This window comes from Atractosteus spatula, chromosome 2 (assembly GCF_055471065.1).
Source record: "Atractosteus spatula isolate fAtrSpa1 chromosome 2, fAtrSpa1.hap1, whole genome shotgun sequence".
Taxonomy (NCBI): domain Eukaryota; kingdom Metazoa; phylum Chordata; class Actinopteri; order Semionotiformes; family Lepisosteidae; genus Atractosteus; species Atractosteus spatula.
Window position 1 is genome coordinate 208,476 of NC_142707.1, and position 27,879 is coordinate 236,354.

Genomic DNA, 27,879 nt, shown 5'->3' on the forward strand with positions numbered 1-27,879 from the left:
AAATTTTCTTTCACAAACTCCGGGGTGCCTGGAGGTCGCGGTGCACCACGCGACAGTTGTATTCCAAAACTGAGTCACTCAGATCACACGAGTACCCAAGCATGCTTGAAACTCATTCAAATGCAAGTGTTTCTATCAAGTTGTCTTGATTGTTTCCCACTCATTCCTTTTGGTTTGGGTAACATGTCAAAATCCCATGCCCAGAGAACTTCAAGTAGAGTTCGCGGAAATGCTCAGTGGACACCCCAGGTAGGGTAAGGATCAGCATTTCCACACTACTCAGAGAATATTTATTTTCAGGGATGGATTTTTAGCCCAATTCAAGTTGATGAAAAGTGGTTTCGTGAAAATCGCAGAAAATTTTTTTTCAGGAACTCCGGGGTGCCTGGAAGTCGCGGTGCACCACGCGACAGTTGTATTCCAAAACTGAGTCACTCAGATAACACGAGTACCCAAGCATGCATGAAACTCATTCAAATGCAAGTGCTTCTATCTGTTGTCTTGATTGTTTCCCACTCATTCCTTTTGGTTTGGGGAACATGTCAAAATCCCATGCCCAGAGAACTTCAGGTAGAGCTCGCGGAAATGCTCAGTGGACAACCCAGGCAGGGTAAGGATCAGTATTTCCACACTACTCAGAGAATTTTTATTTTCAGTGATGGATTTTTAGCCCAATTCAAGTTGAAGAAAAGTGGTTTCGTGAAAATCGCAGAAAATTTTTTTTCAGAAACTCCGGGGTGCCTGGAGGTCGCGGTGCACCACGCGACAGTTGTATTCGAAAACTGAGTCACTCAGATCACACGAGTACCCAAGCATTCTTGAAACTCATTCAAATGCAAGTGCTTCTATCTGTTGTCTTGATTGTTTCCCACTCATTCCTTTTGGTTTGGGGAACATGTCAAAAACCCATGCCCAGAGAACTTCAAGTAGAGTTCGCAGAAATGCTCAGTGGACAACCCAGGCAGGGTAAGGATCAGTATTTCCACACTACTCAGAGAATTTTTATTTTCAGTGATGGATTTTTAGCCCAATTCAAGTTGAAGAAAAGTGGTTTCGTGAAAATCGCAGAAAATTTTTTTTCAGAAACTCCGGGGTGCCTGGAGGTCGCGGTGCACCAAGTGACAGTTGTATTCGAAAACTGAGTTACTCAGATCACACGAGTACCCAAGCATGCTTGAAACTCATTCAAATGCAAGTGCTTTTATCTGTTGTCTTGATTGTTTCCCACTCATTCCTTTTGGTTTGGGGAACATGTCAATATCCCATACCCAGAGAACTTCAAGTAGAGTTCGCGGAAATGCTCAGTGGACACCCCAGGTAGGGTAAGGATCAGCATTTCCACACTTCTCAGAGAATATTTATTTTCAGGGATGGATTTTTAGCCCAATTCAAGTTGATGAAAAGTGGTTTCGTGAAAATTGCAGAAATTTTTTTTTCAGAAACTCCGGGGTGCCTGGAGGTCGCGGTGCACCACGTGACAGTTGTATTCGAAAACTGAGTTACTCAGATCACACGAGTACCCAAGCATGCTTGAAAATTATTCAAATGCAAGTGCTTCTATCTGTTGTCTTGATTGTTTCCCACTCATTCCTTTTGGTTTGGGGAACATGTCAATATCCCATGCCCAGAGAACTTCAGGTAGAGTTCGGGGAAATGCTCAGTGGACAACCCAGGCAGGGTAAGGATCAGCATTTACACACTACTCAGAGAATTTTTATTTTCAGGGATGGATTTTTAGCCCAATTCAAGTTGAAGAAAAGTGGTTTCGTGAAAATCGCAGAAAATTTTTTTTCAGAAACTCCGGGGTGCCTGGAGGTCGCGGTGCACCACGCGACAGTTGTATTCCAAAACTGAGTCACTCAGATCACACGAGTACCCAAGCATGCTTGAAACTCATTCAAATGCAAGTGCTTCTGTCTGTTGTCTTGATTGTTTCCCACTCATTCCTTTTGGTTTGGGGAACATGTCAAAATCCCATGCCCAGAGAACTTCAGGTAGAGCTCGCGGAAATGCTCATTGGACAACCCAGGCAGGGTAAGGATCAGCATTTACACACTACTCAGAGAATTTTTATTTTCAGGGATGGATTTTTAGCCCAAATCAAGTTGATGAAAAGTGGTTTCGTGAAAATTGCAGAAAATTTTTTTTCAGAAACTCCGGGGTGCCTGGAGGTCGCGGTGCACCACGCGACAGTTGTATTCGAAAACTGAGTCATTCTGATCACACGAGTACCCAAGCATGCTTGAAACTCATTCAACTGCAAGTGCTTCTATCTGTTGTCTTGATTGTTTCCCACTCATTCCTTTTGGTTTGGGGAACATGTCAAAATCCCATGCCCAGAGAACTTCAGGTAGAGCTCGCGGAAATGCTCAGTGGACACCCCAGGTAGGGTAAGGCTCAGCATTTCCACACTACTCAGAGAATTTTTATTTTCAGGGATTGGATTTTTAGCCCAATTCAAGTTGAAGAAAAGTGGTTTCGTGAAAATCGCAGAAAATTTTTTTTCAGAAACTCCGGGGTGCCTGGAGGTCGCGGTGCACCACGCGACAGTTGTATTCCAAAACTGAGTCACTCAGATCACACGAGTACCCAAGCATGCTTGAAACTCATTCAAATGCAAGTGCTTCTATCTGTTGTCTTGATTGTTTCCCACTCATTCCTTTTGGTTTGGGGAACATGTCAAAATCCCATGCCCAGAGAACTTCAGGTAGAGCTCGCGGAAATGCTCAGTGGACAACCCAGGCAGGGTAAGGATCAGTATTTCCACACTACTCAGAGAATTTTTATTTTCAGTGATGGATTTTTAGCCCAATTCAAGTTGAAGAAAAGTGGTTTCGTGAAAATCGCAGAAAATTTTCTTTCACAAACTCCGGGGTGCCTGGAGGTCGCGGTGCACCACGCGACAGTTGTATTCGAATACTGAGTCACTCAGATCACACGAGTACCCAAGCATGCTTGAAACTCATTCAAATGCAAGTGCTTCTATCTTTTGTCTTGATTGTTTCCCACTCATTCCTTTTGGTTTGGGTAACATGTCAAAACCCAAGCCCAGAGAACTTCAAGTAGAGTTCGGGGAAATGCTCAGTGGACACCCCAGGTAGGGTAAGGATCAGCATTTCCACACTACTCAGAGAATATTTATTTTCAGGGATGGATTTTTAGCCCAATTCAAGTTGAAGAAAAGTGGTTTCGTGAAAATCGCAGAAATTTTTTTTTCAGAAACTCCAGGGTGCCTGGAGGTCGCGGTGCACCACGCAACAGTTGTATTCCAAAACTGAGTCACTCAGATCACACGAGTACCCAAGCATGCTTGAAACTCATTCAAATGCAAGTGCTTCTATCTGTTGTCTTGATTGTTTCCCACTCATTCCTTTTGGTTTGGGGAACATGTCAAAATCCCATGCCCAGAGAACTTCAGGTAGAGCTCGCGGAAATGCTCAGTGGACAACCAAGGCAGGGTAAGGATCAGAATTTCCACACTACTCAGAGAATTTTTATTTTCAGTGATGGATTTTTAGCCCAATTCAAGTTGAAGAAAAGTGGTTTCGTGAAAATCGCAGAAAATTTTTTTTCAGAAACTCCGGGGTGCCTGGAGGTCGCGGTGCACCACGCGACAGTTGTATTCCAAAACTGAGTCACTCAGATCACACGAGTACCCAAGCATGCTTGAAACTCATTCAAATGCAAGTGCTTCTATCTGTTGTCTTGATTGTTTCCCACTCATTCCTTTTGGTTTGGGGAACATGTCAAAATCCCATACCCAGAGAACTTCAGGTAGAGCTCGCGGAAATGCTCAGTGGACAACCCAGGCAGGGTAAGGATCAGTATTTCCACACTACTCAGAGAATTTTTATTTTCAGTGATGGATTTTTAGCCCAATTCAAGTTGAAGAAAAGTGGTTTCGTGAAAATCGCAGAAAATTTTTTTTCAGAAACTCCGGGGTGCCTGGAGGTCGCGGTGCACCACGCGACAGTTGTATTCGAAAACTGAGTCACTCAGATCACACGAGTACCCAAGCATTCTTGAAACTCATTCAAATGCAAGTGCTTCAATCTGTTGTCTTGATTGTTTCCCACTCATTCCTTTTGGTTTGGGGAACATGTCAAAAACCCATGCCCAGAGAACTTCAAGTAGAGTTCGCGGAAATGCTCAGTGGACAACCCAGGCAGGGTAAGGATCAGTATTTCCACACTACTCAGAGAATTTTTATTTTCAGTGATGCATTTTTAGCCCAATTCAAGTTGAAGAAAAGTGGTTTCGTGAAAATCGCAGAAAATTTTTTTTCAGAAACTCCGGGGTGCCTGGAGGTCGCGGTGCACCAAGTGACAGTTGTATTCGAAAACTGAGTTACTCAGATCACACGAGTACCCAAGCATGCTTGAAACTCATTCAAATGCAAGTGCTTCTATCTGTTGTCTTGATTGTTTCCCACTCATTCCTTTTGGTTTGGGGAACATGTCAATATCCCATACCCAGAGAACTTCAAGTAGAGTTCGCGGAAATGCTCAGTGGACACCCCAGGTAGGGTAAGGCTCAGCATTTCCACACTACTCAGAGAATATTTATTTTCAGGGATGGATTTTTAGCCCAATTCAAGTTGATGAAAAGTGGTTTCGTGAAAATCGCAGTAAATTTTTTTTCAGAAACTCCGGGGTGCCTGGAGGTCGCGGTGCACCACGCGACAGTTGTATTCCAAAACTGAGTCACTCAGATCACACGAGTACCCAAGCATGCTTGAAACTCATTCAAATGCAAGTGTTTCTATCAAGTTGTCTTGATTGTTTCCAACTCATTCCTTTTTGGTTTGGGGAACATGTCAAAATCCCATGCCCAGAGAACTTCAGGTAGAGCTCGCGGAAATGCTCAGTGGACACCCCAGGTAGGGTAAGGCTCAGCATTTCCACACTACTCAGAGAATTTTTATTTTCAGGGATTGGATTTTTAGCCCAATTCAAGTTGAAGAAAAGTGGTTTCGTGAAAATCGCAGAAAATTTTTTTTCAGAAACTCCGGGGTGCCTGGAGGTCGCGGTGCACCACGCAACAGTTGTATTCCAAAACTGAGTCACTCAGATCACACGAGTACCCAAGCATGCTTGAAACTCATTCAAATGCAAGTGCTTCTATCTGTTGTCTTGATTGTTTCCCACTCATTCCTTTTGGTTTGGGGAACATGTCAAAATCCCATGCCCAGAGAACTTCAGGTAGAGCTCGCGGAAATGCTCAGTGGACAACCCAGGCAGGGTAAGGATCAGTATTTCCACACTACTCAGAGAATTTTTATTTTCAGTGATGGATTTTTAGCCCAATTCAAGTTGAAGAAAAGTGGTTTCGTGAAAATCGCAGAAAATTTTCTTTCACAAACTCCGGGGTGCCTGGAGGTCGCGGTGCACCACGCGACAGTTGTATTCCAAAACTGAGTCACTCAGATCACACGAGTACCCAAGCATGCTTGAAACTCATTCAAATGCAAGTGTTTCTATCAAGTTGTCTTGATTGTTTCCCACTCATTCCTTTTGGTTTGGGTAACATGTCAAAATCCCATGCCCAGAGAACTTCAAGTAGAGTTCGCGGAAATGCTCAGTGGACACCCCAGGTAGGGTAAGGATCAGCATTTCCACACTACTCAGAGAATATTTATTTTCAGGGATGGATTTTTAGCCCAATTCAAGTTGATGAAAAGTGGTTTCGTGAAAATCGCAGAAAATTTTTTTTCAGGAACTCCGGGGTGCCTGGAAGTCGCGGTGCACCACGCGACAGTTGTATTCCAAAACTGAGTCACTCAGATAACACGAGTACCCAAGCATGCATGAAACTCATTCAAATGCAAGTGCTTCTATCTGTTGTCTTGATTGTTTCCCACTCATTCCTTTTGGTTTGGGGAACATGTCAAAATCCCATGCCCAGAGAACTTCAGGTAGAGCTCGCGGAAATGCTCAGTGGACAACCCAGGCAGGGTAAGGATCAGTATTTCCACACTACTCAGAGAATTTTTATTTTCAGTGATGGATTTTTAGCCCAATTCAAGTTGAAGAAAAGTGGTTTCGTGAAAATCGCAGAAAATTTTTTTTCAGAAACTCCGGGGTGCCTGGAGGTCGCGGTGCACCACGCGACAGTTGTATTCGAAAACTGAGTCACTCAGATCACACGAGTACCCAAGCATTCTTGAAACTCATTCAAATGCAAGTGCTTCTATCTGTTGTCTTGATTGTTTCCCACTCATTCCTTTTGGTTTGGGGAACATGTCAAAAACCCATGCCCAGAGAACTTCAAGTAGAGTTCGCAGAAATGCTCAGTGGACAACCCAGGCAGGGTAAGGATCAGTATTTCCACACTACTCAGAGAATTTTTATTTTCAGTGATGGATTTTTAGCCCAATTCAAGTTGAAGAAAAGTGGTTTCGTGAAAATCGCAGAAAATTTTTTTTCAGAAACTCCGGGGTGCCTGGAGGTCGCGGTGCACCAAGTGACAGTTGTATTCGAAAACTGAGTTACTCAGATCACACGAGTACCCAAGCATGCTTGAAACTCATTCAAATGCAAGTGCTTTTATCTGTTGTCTTGATTGTTTCCCACTCATTCCTTTTGGTTTGGGGAACATGTCAATATCCCATACCCAGAGAACTTCAAGTAGAGTTCGCGGAAATGCTCAGTGGACACCCCAGGTAGGGTAAGGATCAGCATTTCCACACTTCTCAGAGAATATTTATTTTCAGGGATGGATTTTTAGCCCAATTCAAGTTGATGAAAAGTGGTTTCGTGAAAATTGCAGAAATTTTTTTTTCAGAAACTCCGGGGTGCCTGGAGGTCGCGGTGCACCACGTGACAGTTGTATTCGAAAACTGAGTTACTCAGATCACACGAGTACCCAAGCATGCTTGAAAATTATTCAAATGCAAGTGCTTCTATCTGTTGTCTTGATTGTTTCCCACTCATTCCTTTTGGTTTGGGGAACATGTCAATATCCCATGCCCAGAGAACTTCAGGTAGAGTTCGGGGAAATGCTCAGTGGACAACCCAGGCAGGGTAAGGATCAGCATTTACACACTACTCAGAGAATTTTTATTTTCAGGGATGGATTTTTAGCCCAATTCAAGTTGAAGAAAAGTGGTTTCGTGAAAATCGCAGAAAATTTTTTTTCAGAAACTCCGGGGTGCCTGGAGGTCGCGGTGCACCACGCGACAGTTGTATTCCAAAACTGAGTCACTCAGATCACACGAGTACCCAAGCATGCTTGAAACTCATTCAAATGCAAGTGCTTCTGTCTGTTGTCTTGATTGTTTCCCACTCATTCCTTTTGGTTTGGGGAACATGTCAAAATCCCATGCCCAGAGAACTTCAGGTAGAGCTCGCGGAAATGCTCATTGGACAACCCAGGCAGGGTAAGGATCAGCATTTACACACTACTCAGAGAATTTTTATTTTCAGGGATGGATTTTTAGCCCAAATCAAGTTGATGAAAAGTGGTTTCGTGAAAATTGCAGAAAATTTTTTTTCAGAAACTCCGGGGTGCCTGGAGGTCGCGGTGCACCACGCGACAGTTGTATTCGAAAACTGAGTCATTCTGATCACACGAGTACCCAAGCATGCTTGAAACTCATTCAACTGCAAGTGCTTCTATCTGTTGTCTTGATTGTTTCCCACTCATTCCTTTTGGTTTGGGGAACATGTCAAAATCCCATGCCCAGAGAACTTCAGGTAGAGCTCGCGGAAATGCTCAGTGGACACCCCAGGTAGGGTAAGGCTCAGCATTTCCACACTACTCAGAGAATTTTTATTTTCAGGGATTGGATTTTTAGCCCAATTCAAGTTGAAGAAAAGTGGTTTCGTGAAAATCGCAGAAAATTTTTTTTCAGAAACTCCGGGGTGCCTGGAGGTCGCGGTGCACCACGCGACAGTTGTATTCCAAAACTGAGTCACTCAGATCACACGAGTACCCAAGCATGCTTGAAACTCATTCAAATGCAAGTGCTTCTATCTGTTGTCTTGATTGTTTCCCACTCATTCCTTTTGGTTTGGGGAACATGTCAAAATCCCATGCCCAGAGAACTTCAGGTAGAGCTCGCGGAAATGCTCAGTGGACAACCCAGGCAGGGTAAGGATCAGTATTTCCACACTACTCAGAGAATTTTTATTTTCAGTGATGGATTTTTAGCCCAATTCAAGTTGAAGAAAAGTGGTTTCGTGAAAATCGCAGAAAATTTTCTTTCACAAACTCCGGGGTGCCTGGAGGTCGCGGTGCACCACGCGACAGTTGTATTCGAATACTGAGTCACTCAGATCACACGAGTACCCAAGCATGCTTGAAACTCATTCAAATGCAAGTGCTTCTATCTTTTGTCTTGATTGTTTCCCACTCATTCCTTTTGGTTTGGGTAACATGTCAAAACCCAAGCCCAGAGAACTTCAAGTAGAGTTCGGGGAAATGCTCAGTGGACACCCCAGGTAGGGTAAGGATCAGCATTTCCACACTACTCAGAGAATATTTATTTTCAGGGATGGATTTTTAGCCCAATTCAAGTTGATGAAAAGTGGTTTCGTGAAAATCGCAGAAAATTTTTTTTCAGGAACTCCGGGGTGCCTGGAAGTCGCGGTGCACCACGCGACAGTTGTATTCCAAAACTGAGTCACTCAGATAACACGAGTACCCAAGCATGCATGAAACTCATTCAAATGCAAGTGCTTCTATCTGTTGTCTTGATTGTTTCCCACTCATTCCTTTTGGTTTGGGGAACATGTCAAAATCCCATGCCCAGAGAACTTCAGGTAGAGCTCGCGGAAATGCTCAGTGGACAACCCAGGCAGGGTAAGGATCAGTATTTCCACACTACTCAGAGAATTTTTATTTTCAGTGATGGATTTTTAGCCCAATTCAAGTTGAAGAAAAGTGGTTTCGTGAAAATCGCAGAAAATTTTTTTTCAGAAACTCCGGGGTGCCTGGAGGTCGCGGTGCACCACGCGACAGTTGTATTCGAAAACTGAGTCACTCAGATCACACGAGTACCCAAGCATTCTTGAAACTCATTCAAATGCAAGTGCTTCTATCTGTTGTCTTGATTGTTTCCCACTCATTCCTTTTGGTTTGGGGAACATGTCAAAAACCCATGCCCAGAGAACTTCAAGTAGAGTTCGCAGAAATGCTCAATGGACAACCCAGGCAGGGTAAGGATCAGCATTTCCACACTTCTCAGAGAATATTTATTTTCAGGGATGGATTTTTAGCCCAATTCAAGTTGATGAAAAGTGGTTTCGTGAAAATTGCAGAAATTTTTTTTTCAGAAACTCCGGGGTGCCTGGAGGTCGCGGTGCACCACGTGACAGTTGTATTCGAAAACTGAGTTACTCAGATCACACGAGTACGCAAGCATGCTTGAAAATTATTCAAATGCAAGTGCTTCTATCTGTTGTCTTGATTGTTTCCCACTCATTCCTTTTGGTTTGGGGAACATGTCAATATCCCATGCCCAGAGAACTTCAGGTAGAGTTCGGGGAAATGCTCAGTGGACAACCCAGGCAGGGTAAGGATCAGCATTTACACACTACTCAGAGAATTTTTATTTTCAGGGATGGATTTTTAGCCCAATTCAAGTTGAAGAAAAGTGGTTTCGTGAAAATCGCAGAAAATTTTTTTTCATAAACTCCGGGGTGCCTGGAGGTCGCGGTGCACCACGCGACAGTTGTATTCCAAAACTGAGTCACTCAGATCACACGAGTACCCAAGCATGCTTGAAACTCATTCAAATGCAAGTGCTTCTGTCTGTTGTCTTGATTGTTTCCCACTCATTCCTTTTGGTTTGGGGAACATGTCAAAATCCCATGCCCAGAGAACTTCAGGTAGAGCTCGCGGAAATGCTCAGTGGACAACCCAGGCAGGGTAAGGATCAGCATTTACACACTACTCAGAGAATTTTTATTTTCAGGGATGGATTTTTAGCCCAAATCAAGTTGATGAAAAGTGGTTTCGTGAAAATTGCAGAAAATTTTTTTTCAGAAACTCCGGGGTGCCTGGAGGTCGCGGTGCACCACGCGACAGTTGTATTCCAAAACTGAGTCACTCAGATCACACGAGTACCCAAGCATGCTTGAAACTCATTCAAATGCAAGTGTTTCTATCAAGTTGTCTTGATTGTTTCCCACTCATTCCTTTTTGGTTTGGGGAACATGTCAAAATCCCATGCCCAGAGAACTTCAGGTAGAGCTCGCGGAAATGCTCAGTGGACAACCCAGGCAGGGTAAGGATCAGCATTTACACACTACTCAGTGAATTTTTATTTTCAGGGATGGATTTTTAACCCAATTCAAGTTGAAGAAAAGTGGTTTCGTGAAAATCGCAGAAAATTTGTTTTCAGAAACTCCGGGGTGCCTAGAGGTCGCGGTGCACCACGCGACAGTTGTATTCGAAAACTGAGTCATTCTGATCACACGAGTACCCAAGCATGCTTGAAACTCATTCAACTGCAAGTGCTTCTATCTGTTGTCTTGATTGTTTCCCACTCATTCCTTTTGGTTTGGGGAACATGTCAAAATCCCATGCCCAGAGAACTTCAGGTAGAGCTCGCGGAAATGCTCAGTGGACACCCCAGGTAGGGTAAGGCTCAGCATTTCCACACTACTCAGAGAATTTTTATTTTCAGGGATTGGATTTTTAGCCCAATTCAAGTTGAAGAAAAGTGGTTTCGTGAAAATCGCAGAAAATTTTTTTTCAGAAACTCCGGGGTTCCTGGAGGTCGCGGTGCACCACGCAACAGTTGTATTCCAAAACTGAGTCACTCAGATCACACGAGTACCCAAGCATGCTTGAAACTCATTCAAATGCAAGTGCTTCTATCTGTTGTCTTGATTGTTTCCCACTCATTCCTTTTGGTTTGGGGAACATGTCAAAATCCCATGCCCAGAGAACTTCAGGTAGAGCTCGCGGAAATGCTCAGTGGACAACCCAGGCAGGGTAAGGATCAGTATTTCCACACTACTCAGAGAATTTTTATTTTCAGTGATGGATTTTTAGCCCAATTCAAGTTGAAGAAAAGTGGTTTCGTGAAAATCGCAGAAAATTTTCTTTCACAAACTCCGGGGTGCCTGGAGGTCGCGGTGCACCACGCGACAGTTGTATTCAAATACTGAGTCACTCAGATCACACGAGTACCCAAGCATGCTTGAAACTCATTCAAATGCAAGTGCTTCTATCTTTTGTCTTGATTGTTTCCCACTCATTCCTTTTGGTTTGGGTAACATGTCAAAATCCCATGCCCAGAGAACTTCAAGTAGAGTTCGCGGAAATGCTCAGTGGACACCCCAGGTAGGGTAAGGATCAGCATTTCCACACTACTCAGAGAATATTTATTTTCAGGGATGGATTTTTAGCCCAATTCAAGTTGATGAAAAGTGGTTTCGTGAAAATCGCAGAAAAATTTTTTTCAGGAACTCCGGGGTGCCTGGAAGTCGCGGTGCACCACGCGACAGTTGTATTCCAAAACTGAGTCACTCAGATAACACGAGTACCCAAGCATGCATGAAACTCATTCAAATGCAAGTGCTTCTATCTGTTGTCTTGATTGTTTCCCACTCATTCCTTTTGGTTTGGGGAACATGTCAAAATCCCATGCCCAGAGAACTTCAGGTAGAGCTCGCGGAAATGCTCAGTGGACAACCCAGGCAGGGTAAGGATCAGTATTTCCACACTACTCAGAGAATTTTTATTTTCAGTGATGGATTTTTAGCCCAATTCAAGTTGAAGAAAAGTGGTTTCGTGAAAATCGCAGAAAATTTTTTTTCAGAAACTCCGGGGTGCCTGGAGGTCGCGGTGCACCACGCGACAGTTGTATTCGAAAACTGAGTCACTCAGATCACACGAGTACCCAAGCATTCTTGAAACTCATTCAAATGCAAGTGCTTCTATCTGTTGTCTTGATTGTTTCCCACTCATTCCTTTTGGTTTGGGGAACATGTCAAAAACCCATGCCCAGAGAACTTCAAGTAGAGTTCGCAGAAATGCTCAGTGGACAACCCAGGCAGGGTAAGGATCAGTATTTCCACACTACTCAGAGAATTTTTATTTTCAGTGATGGATTTTTAGCCCAATTCAAGTTGAAGAAAAGTGGTATCGTGAAAATCGCAGAAAATTTTTTTTCAGAAACTCCGGGGTGCCTGGAGGTCGCGGTGCACCAAGTGTCAGTTGTATTCGAAAACTGAGTTACTCAGATCACACGAGTACCCAAGCATGCTTGAAACTCATTCAAATGCAAGTGCTTCTATCTGTTGTCTTGATTGTTTCCCACTCATTCCTTTTGGTTTGGGGAACATGTCAATATCCCATACCCAGAGAACTTCAAGTAGAGTTCGCGGAAATGCTCAGTGGACACCCCAGGTAGGGTAAGGATCAGCATTTCCACACTTCTCAGAGAATATTTATTTTCAGGGATGGATTTTTAGCCCAATTCAAGTTGATGAAAAGTGGTTTCGTGAAAATTGCAGAAATTTTTTTTTCAGAAACTCCGGGGTGCCTGGAGGTCGCGGTACACCACGTGACAGTTGTATTCGAAAACTGAGTTACTCAGATCACACGAGTACCCAAGCATGCTTGAAAATTATTCAAATGCAAGTGCTTCTATCTGTTGTCTTGATTGTTTCCCACTCATTCCTTTTGGTTTGGGGAACATGTCAATATCCCATGCCCAGAGAACTTCAGGTAGAGTTCGGGGAAATGCTCAGTGGACAACCCAGGCAGGGTAAGGATCAGCATTTACACACTACTCAGAGAATTTTTATTTTCAGGGATGGATTTTTAGCCCAATTCAAGTTGAAGAAAAGTGGTTTCGTGAAAATCGCAGAAAATTTTTTTTCAGAAACTCCGGGGTGCCTGGAGGTCGCGGTGCACCACGCGACAGTTGTATTCCAAAACTGAGTCACTCAGATCACACGAGTACCCAAGCATGCTTGAAACTCATTCAAATGCAAGTGCTTCTATCTGTTGTCTTGATTGTTTCCCACTCATTCCTTTTGGTTTGGGGAACATGTCAAAATCCCATGCCCAGAGAACTTCAGGTAGAGCTCGCGGAAATGCTCAGTGGACACCCCAGGTAGGGTAAGGCTCAGCATTTCCACACTACTCAGAGAATTTTTATTTTCAGGGATTGGATTTTTAGCCCAATTCAAGTTGAAGAAAAGTGGTTTCGTGAAAATCGCAGAAAATTTTTTTTCAGAAACTCCGGGGTGCCTGGAGGTCGCGGTGCACCACGCAACAGTTGTATTCCAAAACTGAGTCACTCAGATCACACGAGTACCCAAGCATGCTTGAAACTCATTCAAATGCAAGTGCTTCTATCTGTTGTCTTGATTGTTTCCCACTCATTCCTTTTGGTTTGGGGAACATGTCAAAATCCCATGCCCAGAGAACTTCAGGTAGAGCTCGCGGAAATGCTCAGTGGACAACCCAGGCAGGGTAAGGATCAGTATTTCCACACTACTCAGAGAATTTTTATTTTCAGTGATGGATTTTTAGCCCAATTCAAGTTGAAGAAAAGTGGTTTCGTGAAAATCGCAGAAAATTTTCTTTCACAAACTCCGGGGTGCCTGGAGGTCGCGGTGCACCACGCGACAGTTGTATTCGAATACTGAGTCACTCAGATCACACGAGTACCCAAGCATGCATGAAACTCATTCAAAGGCAAGTGCTTCTATCTGTTGTCTTGATTGTTTCCCACTCATTCCTTTTGGTTTGGGTAACATGTCAAAATCCCATGCCATGAGAACTTCAAGTAGAGTTCGCGGAAATGCTCAGTGGATACCCCAGGTAGGGTAAGGATCAGCATTTCCACACTACTCAGAGAATTTTTATTTTCAGGGATGGATTTTTAGCCCAATTCAAGTTGATGAAAAGTGGTTTCATGAAAATTGCAGAAAAATTTTTTTCAGAAACTCCGGGGTGCCTTGAGGTCGCGATGCACCACGCGACAGTTGTATTCCAAAACTGAGTCACTCAGATCACACGAGTACCCAAGCATGCTTGAAACTCATTCAAATGCAAGTGCCTCTATCTCTTTTCTTGATTGTTTCCCACTCATTCCTTTTGGTTTGGGGAACATGTCAAAATCCCATGCCCAGAGAACTTCAGGTAGAGTTCGGGGAAATGCTCAGTGGACAACCCGGGCAGGGTAAGGATCAGCATTTACACACTACTCAGAGAATTTTTATTTTCAGGGATGGATTTTTAGCCCAATTCAAGTTGAAGAAAAGTGGTTTCGTGAAAATCGCAGTAAATTTTTTTTCAGAAACTCCGGGGTGCCTGGAGGTCGCGGTGCACCACGCGACAGTTGTATTCCAAAACTGAGTCACTCAGATCACACGAGTACCCAAGCATGCTTGAAACTCATTCAAATGCAAGTGCTTTTATCTGTTGTCTTGATTGTTTCCCACTCATTCCTTTTGGTTTGGGGAACATGTCAATATCCCATACCCAGAGAACTTCAAGTAGAGTTCGCGGAAATGCTCAGTGGACACCCCAGGTAGGGTAAGGATCAGCATTTCCACACTTCTCAGAGAATATTTATTTTCAGGGATGGATTTTTCGCCCAATTCAAGTTGATGAAAAGTGGTTTCGTGAAAATTGCAGAAATTTTTTTTTCAGAAACTCCGGGGTGCCTGGAGGTCGCGGTGCACCACGTGACAGTTGTATTCGAAAACTGAGTTACTCAGATCACACGAGTACCCAAGCATGCTTGAAAATTATTCAAATGCAAGTGCTTCTATCTGTTGTCTTGATTGTTTCCCACTCATTCCTTTTGGTTTGGGGAACATGTCAATATCCCATGCCCAGAGAACTTCAGGTAGAGTTCGGGGAAATGCTCAGTGGACAACCCAGGCAGGGTAAGGATCAGCATTTACACACTACTCAGAGAATTTTTATTTTCAGGGATGGATTTTTAGCCCAATTCAAGTTGAAGAAAAGTGGTTTCGTGAAAATCGCAGAAAATTTTTTTTCAGAAACTCCGGGGTGCCTGGAGGTCGCGGTGCACCACGCGACAGTTGTATTCCAAAACTGAGTCACTCAGATCACACGAGTACCCAAGCATGCTTGAAACTCATTCAAATGCAAGTGCTTCTGTCTGTTGTCTTGATTGTTTCCCACTCATTCCTTTTGGTTTGGGGAACATGTCAAAATCCCATGCCCAGAGAACTTCAGGTAGAGCTCGCGGAAATGCTCATTGGACAACCCAGGCAGGGTAAGGATCAGCATTTACACACTACTCAGAGAATTTTTATTTTCAGGGATGGATTTTTAGCCCAAATCAAGTTGATGAAAAGTGGTTTCGTGAAAATTGCAGAAAATTTTTTTTCAGAAACTCCGGGGTGCCTGGAGGTCGCGGTGCACCACGCGACAGTTGTATTCGAAAACTGAGTCATTCTGATCACACGAGTACCCAAGCATGCTTGAAACTCATTCAACTGCAAGTGCTTCTATCTGTTGTCTTGATTGTTTCCCACTCATTCCTTTTGGTTTGGGGAACATGTCAAAATCCCATGCCCAGAGAACTTCAGGTAGAGCTCGCGGAAATGCTCAGTGGACACCCCAGGTAGGGTAAGGCTCAGCATTTCCACACTACTCAGAGAATTTTTATTTTCAGGGATTGGATTTTTAGCCCAATTCAAGTTGAAGAAAAGTGGTTTCGTGAAAATCGCAGAAAATTTTTTTTCAGAAACTCCGGGGTGCCTGGAGGTCGCGGTGCACCACGCGACAGTTGTATTCCAAAACTGAGTCACTCAGATCACACGAGTACCCAAGCATGCTTGAAACTCATTCAAATGCAAGTGCTTCTATCTGTTGTCTTGATTGTTTCCCACTCATTCCTTTTGGTTTGGGGAACATGTCAAAATCCCATGCCCAGAGAACTTCAGGTAGAGCTCGCGGAAATGCTCAGTGGACAACCCAGGCAGGGTAAGGATCAGTATTTCCACACTACTCAGAGAATTTTTATTTTCAGTGATGGATTTTTAGCCCAATTCAAGTTGAAGAAAAGTGGTTTCGTGAAAATCGCAGAAAATTTTCTTTCACAAACTCCGGGGTGCCTGGAGGTCGCGGTGCACCACGCGACAGTTGTATTCGAATACTGAGTCACTCAGATCACACGAGTACCCAAGCATGCTTGAAACTCATTCAAATGCAAGTGCTTCTATCTTTTGTCTTGATTGTTTCCCACTCATTCCTTTTGGTTTGGGTAACATGTCAAAACCCAAGCCCAGAGAACTTCAAGTAGAGTTCGGGGAAATGCTCAGTGGACACCCCAGGTAGGGTAAGGATCAGCATTTCCACACTACTCAGAGAATATTTATTTTCAGGGATGGATTTTTAGCCCAATTCAAGTTGATGAAAAGTGGTTTCGTGAAAATCGCAGAAAATTTTTTTTCAGGAACTCCGGGGTGCCTGGAAGTCGCGGTGCACCACGCGACAGTTGTATTCCAAAACTGAGTCACTCAGATAACACGAGTACCCAAGCATGCATGAAACTCATTCAAATGCAAGTGCTTCTATCTGTTGTCTTGATTGTTTCCCACTCATTCCTTTTGGTTTGGGGAACATGTCAAAATCCCATGCCCAGAGAACTTCAGGTAGAGCTCGCGGAAATGCTCAGTGGACAACCCAGGCAGGGTAAGGATCAGTATTTCCACACTACTCAGAGAATTTTTATTTTCAGTGATGGATTTTTAGCCCAATTCAAGTTGAAGAAAAGTGGTTTCGTGAAAATCGCAGAAAATTTTTTTTCAGAAACTCCGGGGTGCCTGGAGGTCGCGGTGCACCACGCGACAGTTGTATTCGAAAACTGAGTCACTCAGATCACACGAGTACCCAAGCATTCTTGAAACTCATTCAAATGCAAGTGCTTCTATCTGTTGTCTTGATTGTTTCCCACTCATTCCTTTTGGTTTGGGGAACATGTCAAAAACCCATGCCCAGAGAACTTCAAGTAGAGTTCGCAGAAATGCTCAATGGACAACCCAGGCAGGGTAAGGATCAGCATTTCCACACTTCTCAGAGAATATTTATTTTCAGGGATGGATTTTTAGCCCAATTCAAGTTGATGAAAAGTGGTTTCGTGAAAATTGCAGAAATTTTTTTTTCAGAAACTACGGGGTGCCTGGAGGTCGCGGTGCACCACGTGACAGTTGTATTCGAAAACTGAGTTACTCAGATCACACGAGTACGCAAGCATGCTTGAAAATTATTCAAATGCAAGTGCTTCTATCTGTTGTCTTGATTGTTTCCCACTCATTCCTTTTGGTTTGGGGAACATGTCAATATCCCATGCCCTGAGAACTTCAGGTAGAGTTCGGGGAAATGCTCAGTGGACAACCCAGGCAGGGTAAGGATCAGCATTTACACACTACTCAGAGAATTTTTATTTTCAGGGATGGATTTTTAGCCCAATTCAAGTTGAAGAAAAGTGGTTTCGTGAAAATCGCAGAAAATTTTTTTTCATAAACTCCGGGGTGCCTGGAGGTCGCGGTGCACCACGCGACAGTTGTATTCCAAAACTGAGTCACTCAGATCACACGAGTACCCAAGCATGCTTGAAACTCATTCAAATGCAAGTGCTTCTGTCTGTTGTCTTGATTGTTTCCCACTCATTCCTTTTGGTTTGGGGAACATGTCAAAATCCCATGCCCAGAGAACTTCAGGTAGAGCTCGCGGAAATGCTCAGTGGACAACCCAGGCAGGGTAAGGATCAGCATTTACACACTACTCAGAGAATTTTTATTTTCAGGGATGGATTTTTAGCCCAAATCAAGTTGATGAAAAGTGGTTTCGTGAAAATTGCAGAAAATTTTTTTTCAGAAACTCCGGGGTGCCTGGAGGTCGCGGTGCACCACGCGACAGTTGTATTCCAAAACTGAGTCACTCAGATCACACGAGTACCCAAGCATGCTTGAAACTCATTCAAATGCAAGTGTTTCTATCAAGTTGTCTTGATTGTTTCCCACTCATTCCTTTTTGGTTTGGGGAACATGTCAAAATCCCATGCCCAGAGAACTTCAGGTAGAGCTCGCGGAAATGCTCAGTGGACAACCCAGGCAGGGTAAGGATCAGCATTTACACACTACTCAGTGAATTTTTATTTTCAGGGATGGATTTTTAGCCCAATTCAAGTTGAAGAAAAGTGGTTTCGTGAAAATCGCAGAAAATTTGTTTTCAGAAACTCCGGGGTGCCTAGAGGTCGCGGTGCACCACGCGACAGTTGTATTCGAAAACTGAGTCATTCTGATCACACGAGTACCCAAGCATGCTTGAAACTCATTCAACTGCAAGTGCTTCTATCTGTTGTCTTGATTGTTTCCCACTCATTCCTTTTGGTTTGGGGAACATGTCAAAATCCCATGCCCAGAGAACTTCAGGTAGAGCTCGCGGAAATGCTCAGTGGACACCCCAGGTAGGGTAAGGCTCAGCATTTCCACACTACTCAGAGAATTTTTATTTTCAGGGATTGGATTTTTAGCCCAATTCAAGTTGAAGAAAAGTGGTTTCGTGAAAATCGCAGAAAATTTTTTTTCAGAAACTCCGGGGTTCCTGGAGGTCGCGGTGCACCACGCAACAGTTGTATTCCAAAACTGAGTCACTCAGATCACACGAGTACCCAAGCATGCTTGAAACTCATTCAAATGCAAGTGCTTCTATCTGTTGTCTTGATTGTTTCCCACTCATTCCTTTTGGTTTGGGGAACATGTCAAAATCCCATGCCCAGAGAACTTCAGGTAGAGCTCGCGGAAATGCTCAGTGGACAACCCAGGCAGGGTAAGGATCAGTATTTCCACACTACTCAGAGAATTTTTATTTTCAGTGATGGATTTTTAGCCCAATTCAAGTTGAAGAAAAGTGGTTTCGTGAAAATCGCAGAAAATTTTCTTTCACAAACTCCGGGGTGCCTGGAGGTCGCGGTGCACCACGCGACAGTTGTATTCAAATACTGAGTCACTCAGATCACACGAGTACCCAAGCATGCTTGAAACTCATTCAAATGCAAGTGCTTCTATCTTTTGTCTTGATTGTTTCCCACTCATTCCTTTTGGTTTGGGTAACATGTCAAAATCCCATGCCCAGAGAACTTCAAGTAGAGTTCGCGGAAATGCTCAGTGGACACCCCAGGTAGGGTAAGGATCAGCATTTCCACACTACTCAGAGAATATTTATTTTCAGGGATGGATTTTTAGCCCAATTCAAGTTGATGAAAAGTGGTTTCGTGAAAATCGCAGAAAAATTTTTTTCAGGAACTCCGGGGTGCCTGGAAGTCGCGGTGCACCACGCGACAGTTGTATTCCAAAACTGAGTCACTCAGATAACACGAGTACCCAAGCATGCATGAAACTCATTCAAATGCAAGTGCTTCTATCTGTTGTCTTGATTGTTTCCCACTCATTCCTTTTGGTTTGGGGAACATGTCAAAATCCCATGCCCAGAGAACTTCAGGTAGAGCTCGCGGAAATGCTCAGTGGACAACCCAGGCAGGGTAAGGATCAGTATTTCCACACTACTCAGAGAATTTTTATTTTCAGTGATGGATTTTTAGCCCAATTCAAGTTGAAGAAAAGTGGTTTCGTGAAAATCGCAGAAAATTTTTTTTCAGAAACTCCGGGGTGCCTGGAGGTCGCGGTGCACCACGCGACAGTTGTATTCGAAAACTGAGTCACTCAGATCACACGAGTACCCAAGCATTCTTGAAACTCATTCAAATGCAAGTGCTTCTATCTGTTGTCTTGATTGTTTCCCACTCATTCCTTTTGGTTTGGGGAACATGTCAAAAACCCATGCCCAGAGAACTTCAAGTAGAGTTCGCAGAAATGCTCAGTGGACAACCCAGGCAGGGTAAGGATCAGTATTTCCACACTACTCAGAGAATTTTTATTTTCAGTGATGGATTTTTAGCCCAATTCAAGTTGAAGAAAAGTGGTATCGTGAAAATCGCAGAAAATTTTTTTTCAGAAACTCCGGGGTGCCTGGAGGTCGCGGTGCACCAAGTGTCAGTTGTATTCGAAAACTGAGTTACTCAGATCACACGAGTACCCAAGCATGCTTGAAACTCATTCAAATGCAAGTGCTTCTATCTGTTGTCTTGATTGTTTCCCACTCATTCCTTTTGGTTTGGGGAACATGTCAATATCCCATACCCAGAGAACTTCAAGTAGAGTTCGCGGAAATGCTCAGTGGACACCCCAGGTAGGGTAAGGATCAGCATTTCCACACTTCTCAGAGAATATTTATTTTCAGGGATGGATTTTTAGCCCAATTCAAGTTGATGAAAAGTGGTTTCGTGAAAATTGCAGAAATTTTTTTTTCAGAAACTCCGGGGTGCCTGGAGGTCGCGGTACACCACGTGACAGTTGTATTCGAAAACTGAGTTACTCAGATCACACGAGTACCCAAGCATGCTTGAAAATTATTCAAATGCAAGTGCTTCTATCTGTTGTCTTGATTGTTTCCCACTCATTCCTTTTGGTTTGGGGAACATGTCAATATCCCATGCCCAGAGAACTTCAGGTAGAGTTCGGGGAAATGCTCAGTGGACAACCCAGGCAGGGTAAGGATCAGCATTTACACACTACTCAGAGAATTTTTATTTTCAGGGATGGATTTTTAGCCCAATTCAAGTTGAAGAAAAGTGGTTTCGTGAAAATCGCAGAAAATTTTTTTTCAGAAACTCCGGGGTGCCTGGAGGTCGCGGTGCACCACGCGACAGTTGTATTCCAAAACTGAGTCACTCAGATCACACGAGTACCCAAGCATGCTTGAAACTCATTCAAATGCAAGTGCTTCTATCTGTTGTCTTGATTGTTTCCCACTCATTCCTTTTGGTTTGGGGAACATGTCAAAATCCCATGCCCAGAGAACTTCAGGTAGAGCTCGCGGAAATGCTCAGTGGACACCCCAGGTAGGGTAAGGCTCAGCATTTCCACACTACTCAGAGAATTTTTATTTTCAGGGATTGGATTTTTAGCCCAATTCAAGTTGAAGAAAAGTGGTTTCGTGAAAATCGCAGAAAATTTTTTTTCAGAAACTCCGGGGTGCCTGGAGGTCGCGGTGCACCACGCAACAGTTGTATTCCAAAACTGAGTCACTCAGATCACACGAGTACCCAAGCATGCTTGAAACTCATTCAAATGCAAGTGCTTCTATCTGTTGTCTTGATTGTTTCCCACTCATTCCTTTTGGTTTGGGGAACATGTCAAAATCCCATGCCCAGAGAACTTCAGGTAGAGCTCGCGGAAATGCTCAGTGGACAACCCAGGCAGGGTAAGGATCAGTATTTCCACACTACTCAGAGAATTTTTATTTTCAGTGATGGATTTTTAGCCCAATTCAAGTTGAAGAAAAGTGGTTTCGTGAAAATCGCAGAAAATTTTCTTTCACAAACTCCGGGGTGCCTGGAGGTCGCGGTGCACCACGCGACAGTTGTATTCGAATACTGAGTCACTCAGATCACACGAGTACCCAAGCATGCATGAAACTCATTCAAAGGCAAGTGCTTCTATCTGTTGTCTTGATTGTTTCCCACTCATTCCTTTTGGTTTGGGTAACATGTCAAAATCCCATGCCATGAGAACTTCAAGTAGAGTTCGCGGAAATGCTCAGTGGATACCCCAGGTAGGGTAAGGATCAGCATTTCCACACTACTCAGAGAATTTTTATTTTCAGGGATGGATTTTTAGCCCAATTCAAGTTGATGAAAAGTGGTTTCATGAAAATTGCAGAAAAATTTTTTTCAGAAACTCCGGGGTGCCTTGAGGTCGCGATGCACCACGCGACAGTTGTATTCCAAAACTGAGTCACTCAGATCACACGAGTACCCAAGCATGCTTGAAACTCATTCAAATGCAAGTGCCTCTATCTCTTTTCTTGATTGTTTCCCACTCATTCCTTTTGGTTTGGGGAACATGTCAAAATCCCATGCCCAGAGAACTTCAGGTAGAGTTCGGGGAAATGCTCAGTGGACAACCCAGGCAGGGTAAGGATCAGCATTTACACACTACTCAGAGAATTTTTATTTTCAGGGATGGATTTTTAGCCCAATTCAAGTTGAAGAAAAGTGGTTTCGTGAAAATCGCAGTAAATTTTTTTTCAGAAACTCCGGGGTGCCTGGAGGTCGTGGTGCACCACGCGACAGTTGTATTCCAAAACTGAGTCACTCAGATCACACGAGTACCCAAGCATGCTTGAAACTCATTCAAATGCAAGTGCTTCTATCTGTTGTCTTGATTGTATCCCACTCATTCCTTTTGGTTTGGGGAACATGTCAAAATCCCATGCCCAGAGAACTTCAAGTAGAGTTCGCGGAAATGCTCAGTGGACACCCCAGGTAGGGTAAGGATCAGCATTTCCACACTACTCAGAGAATATTAATTTTCAGTGATGGATTTTTAGCCCAATTCAAGTTGAAGAAAAGTGGTTTCGTGAAAATCGCAGAAAATTTTTTTTCAGAAACTCCGGGGTGCCTGGAGGTCGCGGAACACCACGCGACAGTTGTATTCGAAAACTGAGTCACTCAGATCACACGAGTACCCAAGCATGCTTGAAACTCATTCAAATGCAAGTGCTTCTATCTATTGTCTTGATTGTTTCCCACTCATTCCTTTTGGTTTGGGGAACATGTCAAAATCCCATGCCCAGAGAACTTCAGGTAGAGTTCGGGGAAATGCTCAGTGGACAACCCAGGCAGGGTAAGGATCAGCATTTACACACTACTCAGAGAATTTTTATTTTCAGGGATGGATTTTTAGCCCAATTCAAGTTGAAGAAAAGTGGTTTCGTGAAAATCGCAGAAAATTTTTTTTCAGAAACTCCGGGGTGCCTGGAGGTCGCGGTGCACCACGCAACAGTTGTTTTCCAAAACTGAGTCACTCAGATCACACGAGTACCCAAGCATGCTTGAAACTCATTCAAATGCAAGTGCTTCTATCTGTTGTCTTGATTGTTTCCCACTCATTCCTTTTGGTTTGGGGAACATGTCAATATCCCATACCCAGAGAACTTCAAGCAGAGTTTGCGGAAATGCTCAGTGGACACCCCAGGTAGGGTAAGGATCAGCATTTCCACACTACTCAGAGAATATTTATTTTCAGGGATGGATTTTTAGCCCAATTCAAGTTGATGAAAAGTGGTTTCGTGAAAATTGCAGAAATTTTTTTTTCAGAAACTCCGGGGTGCCTGGAGGTCGCGGTGCACCACGCGACAGTTGTATTCCAAAACTGAGTCACTCAGATCACACGAGTACCCAAGCATGCTTGAAACTCATTCAACTGCAAGTGCTTCTATCTGTTGTCTTGATTGTTTCCCACTCATTCCTTTTGGTTTGGGGAACATGTCAAAATCCCATGCCCAGAGAACTTCAAGTAGAGTTCGCGAAAATGCTCAGTGGAGAACCCAGGCAGGGTAAGGATCAGTATTTCCACACTACTCAGAGAATTTTTATTTTCAGTGATGGATTTTTAGCCCAATTCAAGTTGAAGAAAAATGGTTTCGTGAAAATCGCAGAAAATTTTTTTTCAGAAACTCTGGGGTGCCTGGAGGTCGCGGTGCACCACGTGACAGTTGTATTCGAAAACTGAGTTACTCAGATCACACGAGTACCCAAGCATGCTTGAAACTCATTCAAATGCAAGTGCTTCTATCTGTTGTCTTGATTGTTTCCCACTCATTCCTTTTGGTTTGGGGAACATGTCAAAATCCCATGCCCAGAGAACTTCAAGTAGAGTTCGCGAAAATGCTCAGTGGACGACCCAGGCAGGGTAAGGATCAGTATTTCCACACTACTCAGAGAATTTTTATTTTCAGTGATGGATTCTTAGCCCAATTCAAGTTGAAGAAAAATCGTTTCGTGAAAATCGCAGAAAATCTTTTTCAGAAACTCCGGGGTGCCTGGAGGTCGCGGTGCACCACGTGACAGTTGTATTCGAAAACTGAGTTACTCAGATCACACGAGTACCCAAGCATGCTTGAAACTCATTCAAATGCAAGTGCTTCTATCTGTTGTCTTGATTGTTTCCCACTCATTCCTTTTGGTTTGGGGAACATGTCAATATCCCATGCCCAGAGAACTTCAGGTAGAGTTCGGGGATATGCTCAGTGGACAACCCAGGCAGGGTAAGGATCAGCATTTACACACTACTCAGAGAATTTTTATTTTCAGGGATGGATTTTTAGCCCAAATCAAGTTGATGAAAAGTGGTTTCGTGAAAATCGCAGAAAATTTTTTTTCAGAAACTCCGGGGTGCCTGGAGGTCGCGGTGCACCACGCGACAGTTGTATTCGAAAACTGAGTCATTCTGATCACACGAGTACCCAAGCATGCTTGAAACTCATTCAACTGCAAGTGCTTCTATTTGTTGTCTTGATTGTTTCCCACTCATTCCTTTTGCTTTGGGGAACATGTCAATATCCCATGCCCAGAGAACTTCAGGTAGAGCTCGCGGAAATGCTCAGTGGACACCCCAGGTAGGGTAAGGCTCAGCATTTCCACACTACTCAGAGAATTTTTATTTTCAGGGATTGGATTTTTAGCCCAATTCAAGTTGAAGAAAAGTGGTTTCGTGAAAATCGCAGAAAATTTTTTTTCAGAAACTCCGGGGTGCCTGGAGGTCGCGGTGCACCACGCAACAGTTGTATTCCAAAACTGAGTCACTCAGATCCCACGAGTACCCAAGCATGCTTGAAACTCATTCAAATGCAAGTGCTTCTATCTGTTGTCTTGATTGTTTCCCACTCATTCCTTTTAGTTTGGGGAACATGTCAAAATCCCATGCCCAGAGAACTTCAGGTAGAGCTCGCGGAAATGCTCAGTGGACAACCCAGGCAGGGTAAGGATCAGTATTTCCACACTACTCAGAGAATTTTTATTTTCAGGGATGGATTTTTAGCCCAATTCAAGTTGAAGAAAAGTGGTTTCGAGAAAATCGCAGAAAATTTTCTTATACAAACTCCGGGGTGCCTGGAGGTCGCGGTGCACCACGCGACAGTTGTATTCGAATACTGAGTCACTCAGAACACACGAGTACCCAAGCATGCTTGAAACTCATTCAAATGCAAGTGCTTCTATCTGTTGTCTTGATTGTTTCCCACTCATTCCTTTTGGTTTGGGGAACATGTCAATATCCCATACCCAGAGAACTTCAAGTAGAGTTTGCGGAAATGCTCAGTGGACACCCCAGGTAGGGTAAGGATCAGCATTTCCACACTACTCAGAGAATATTTATTTTCAGGGATGGATTTTTAGCCCAATTCAAGTTGATGAAAAGTGGTTTCGTGAAAATTGCAGAAATTTTTTTTTCAGAAACTCCGGGGTGCCTGGAGGTCGCGGTGCACCACGCGACAGTTGTATTCCAAAACTGAGTCACTCAGATCACACGAGTACCCAAGCATGCTTGAAACTCATTCAACTGCAAGTGCTTCTATCTGTTGTCTTGATTGTTTCCCACTCATTCCTTTTGGTTTGGGGAACATGTCAAAATCCCATGCCCAGAGAACTTCAAGTAGAGTTCGCGAAAATGCTCAGTGGAGAACCCAGGCAGGGTAAGGATCAGTATTTCCACACTACTCAGAGAATTTTTATTTTCAGTGATGGATTTTTAGCCCAATTCAAGTTGAAGAAAAATGGTTTCGTGAAAATCGCAGAAAATTTTTTTTCAGAAACTCCGGGGTGCCTGGAGGTCGCGGTGCACCACGTGACAGTTGTATTCGAAAACTGAGTAACTCAGATCACACGAGTACCCAAGCATGCTTGAAACTCATTCAAATGCAAGTGCTTCTATCTGTTGTCTTGATTGTTTCCCACTCATTCCTTTTGGTTTGGGGAACATGTCAATATCCCATGCCCAGAGAACTTCAGGTAGAGTTCGGGGAAATGCTCAGTGGACAACCCAGGCAGGGTAAGGATCAGCATTTACACACTACTCAGAGAATTTTTATTTTCAGGGATGGATTTTCAGCCCAATTCAAGTTGAAGAAAAGTGGTTTCGTGAAAATCGCAGACATTTTTTTTTCAGAAACTCCGGGGTGCCTGGAGGTCGCGGTGCACCACGCGACAGTTGTATTCCAAAACTGAGTCACTCAGATCACACGAGTACCCAAGCATACTTGAAACTCATTCAAATGCAAGTGCTTCTATCTGTTGTCTTGATTGTTTCCCACTCATTCCTTTTGGTTTGGGGAACATGTCAAAATCCCATGCCCAGAGAACTTCAAGTAGAGTTCGCGAAAATGCTCAGTGGACGACCCAGGCAGGGTAAGGATCAGTATTTCCACACTACTCAGAGAATTTTTATTTTCAGTGATGGATTCTTAGCCCAATTCAAGTTGAAGAAAAATCGTTTCGTGAAAATCGCAGAAAATCTTTTTCAGAAACTCCGGGGTGCCTGGAGGTCGCGGTGCACCACGTGACAGTTGTATTCGAAAACTGAGTTACTCAGATCACACGAGTACCCAAGCATGCTTGAAACTCATTCAAATGCAAGTGCTTCTATCTGTTGTCTTGATTGTTTCCCACTCATTCCTTTTGGTTTGGGGAACATGTCAATATCCCATGCCCAGAGAACTTCAGGTAGAGTTCGGGGATATGCTCAGTGGACAACCCAGGCAGGGTAAGGATCAGCATTTACACACTACTCAGAGAATTTTTATTTTCAGGGATGGATTTTTAGCCCAAATCAAGTTGATGAAAAGTGGTTTCGTGAAAATCGCAGAAAATTTTTTTTCAGAAACTCCGGGGTGCCTGGAGGTCGCGGTGCACCACGCGACAGTTGTATTCGAAAACTGAGTCATTCTGATCACACGAGTACCCAAGCATGCTTGAAACTCATTCAAATGCAAGTGCTTCTATCTGTTGTCTTGATTGTTTCCCACTCATTCCTTTTGCTTTGGGGAACATGTCAAAATCCCATGCCCAGAGAACTTCAGGTAGAGCTCGCGGAAATGCTCAGTGGACACCCCAGGTAGGGTAAGGCTCAGCATTTCCACACTACTCAGAGAATTTTTATTTTCAGGGATTGGATTTTTAGCCCAATTCAAGTTGAAGAAAAGTGGTTTCGTGAAAATCGCAGAAAATTCTTTTTCAGAAACTCCGGGGTGCCTGGAGGTCGCGGTGCACCACGCAACAGTTGTATTCCAAAACTGAGTCACTCAGATCCCACGAGTACCCAAGCATGCTTGAAACTCATTCAAATGCAAGTGCTTCTATCTGTTGTCTTGATTGTTTCCCACTCATTCCTTTTAGTTTGGGGAACATGTCAAAATCCCATGCCCAGAGAACTTCAGGTAGAGCTCGCGGAAATGCTCAGTGGACAACCCAGGCAGGGTAAGGATCAGTATTTCCACACTACTCAGAGAATTTTTATTTTCAGGGATGGATTTTTAGCCCAATTCAAGTTGAAGAAAAGTGGTTTCGAGAAAATCGCAGAAAATTTTCTTATACAAACTCCGGGGTGCCTGGAGGTCGCGGTGCACCACGCGACAGTTGTATTCGAATACTGAGTCACTCAGAACACACGAGTACCCAAGCATGCTTGAAACTCATTCAAATGCAAGTGCTTCTATCTGTTGTCTTGATTGTTTCCCACTCATTCCTTTTGGTTTGGGGAACATGTCAAAATCCCATGCCCAGAGAACTTCAGGTAGAGTTCGGGGAAATGCTCAGTGGACAACCCAGGCAGGGTAAGGATCAGCATTTACACACTACTCAGAGAATTTTTATTTTCAGGGATGGATTTTTAGCCCAATTCAAGTTGAAGAAAAGTGGTTTCGTGAAAATCGCAGAAATTTTTTTTCAGAAACTCCGGGGTGCCTGGAGGTCGCGGTGCACCACGCAACAGTTGTTTTCCAAAACTGAGTCACTCAGATCACACGAGTACCCAA